We start from the raw sequence: 1927 nt of genomic DNA, 5'->3' as shown, positions 1-1927 counted from the left end.
GTAGCCAGATTACAGGCATGCGCTACCACGCCCGGCTGATTTTTTGATTATGTAGAGATGAGGTCTCGCTGCCCAGGCGGGTCTCGAACCCGCGGGCTCAGGCAATCCACTCACCTCAGCCTCCCAAAGGCGCGGGATTACAGGCTGAGCCACCAAGCCCGGCTAGATGTCTGATTTTTAATAACTAGGGGATAGTGGTATCATTTACTGAGATGGAAGAGATTGAAGAAAGAAAGATCTCAGGGCAGGAGTCATGAGTTTTATTTATTTATTTGTTCGTTTGTTTATTTATTTATTTTTTGAGTCAGAGTCTCACTCCGACACCCCGGCTGAAGTATAGTGGCATGCTTACGGCCACTGCAGCCTCGACCTGCTGGGCTCCGGTGATCCTTCCGCCTCAGCCTTCCAAGTAGCTGGAACTACAGGCGCGCTCTATCACGCCCGGCTTATCTTTTGATTTATTGTAGAGATGAGGTCTCACCAAGTTGCCCAGGCGGGTCTCAAACTTCTGGGCTCAGGCAGTCTTCTTGCCTCAGCCTCCCAAAGTGCTGGGCTTATAGGCATGAGCCACTGCGCCCAGCTAGTCCATTTACTTAGCAAATACTTATTGACCTGCTACTGTGTGCTAAGAACTAAGCTATGCACTGGGGATATAGTGATGAATAATAATAATATAGTTCCTGCTTTTAGGAACAATAACACAGAATTGAAGTAAAATAATAATATGGGGCCAGGCACGGTGGCTCAAACCTATAATCCCAGCACTTTGGGAGGCCAAGGTGAGAGGATTGACTGAGTCCAGGAGTTCAAGACCCACCCTGGGCAGCATGGTGAGACCACGGCTCTACAATAAATCAAAAAATTAGCCGGGCGTGGTAGCGCACGCCTGTAATTCCGGCTACTCGGAAGGCTGAGGTGGAAGGATCACCGAAGCCCACCAGGTCAAGGCTGCGGTGGCCGGGAGCGGCTACTGCACTCTAGTCTGGGCGACAGAGTGAGACTCCAATGCAAAAAAAAAAAAAAAAAAAAATTAGCCAGGCATGGTAGTGCGCGCCTGTAGTCCGGCTACTTGTAAGTCTGAGGTGGAAGAATTACCTGAGCCCAGCAGGTTGAGGCTGCGGTGGCCGGAAGCATGCCACTGCATTCTAGCCTGGGCAACAGAGCGAGACTCCAACGCAAAAAAAAAATAATAATAATATGAATGAGCCGAGCACAGTGGCTCATGCCTGTAATTCCAACTCTTTGGGTGGATTGGTTGGTGAATTGCTTGAGCCCAGGAATTCAAGACCAGCCTGGGCAGCATAGCAAGACCTTGTCTCTACAAAAAAATTTAAAAATTAGCCAGGCATGGTGGCATGTGCCTGTAGTTCCAGCTACTCTGGAGGCTGAGGTGGAAGAATCACCTGAGCCCAGTAAGTCAAGGCTGCAGTGAGCCATGATTGTGCCACTGAGAGACCCCATCTCAAAAATAATAATAACCAGGCACGGTGGCTCACACCTGTCATCCCAGCAGTTTGGGAGGTGGAGGTGAGAGGATTGCCTGAGTCCAGGGGTTCAAGACCAACCTGGGCAACATGGGGAGACCTTGTCTCTACAATAAATCAAAAAATTAGCTGATTGTGGTGGCACACACCTGTAGTTCCAGCTACTTGGAAGGCAGAAGAGGAAGGCTTGCCAGCCCAGCAGGTCGAGGCTGCAGTGGTCATGAGTGTGCCACTGCACTCCAGCCTGGACGACAGAGTGAGGCTAAAAAAACAAAATAATGCTGGGCTCGGTGGCTCAGCCTGTAATCCTGGGCTTTTGGGAGGCCGAAGTGAGTGGATTGCCTGAGCCCACGGGTTCAAGACCTGCCCACAGGCAACTTGGCGAGACCTCATCTCTACAATAAATCAAAAAAATTAGCTGGGCATGGTAGCGCGTGCCTGTA

At 50.3% G+C, this 1927-nt stretch overlaps 1 protein-coding gene across 1 annotated transcript in view; it reads left to right on the top strand.

The window, feature by feature from the left end:
• Window positions 1-1927, top strand: part of NEK8 (NIMA related kinase 8) — a 12172-nt gene that overhangs the window by 2748 nt on the left and 7497 nt on the right. The window lies entirely within an intron of this gene.

The sequence above is a fragment of the Carlito syrichta genome, unplaced genomic scaffold (genome assembly GCF_000164805.1).
Source record: "Carlito syrichta isolate Samal-C Ts95f unplaced genomic scaffold, Tarsius_syrichta-2.0.1 Scaffold309091, whole genome shotgun sequence".
Classification (NCBI taxonomy): domain Eukaryota; kingdom Metazoa; phylum Chordata; class Mammalia; order Primates; family Tarsiidae; genus Carlito; species Carlito syrichta.
Note: the sequence above shows the minus strand (reverse complement) of the source record. Positions and strands in the feature narration are given on the sequence as shown.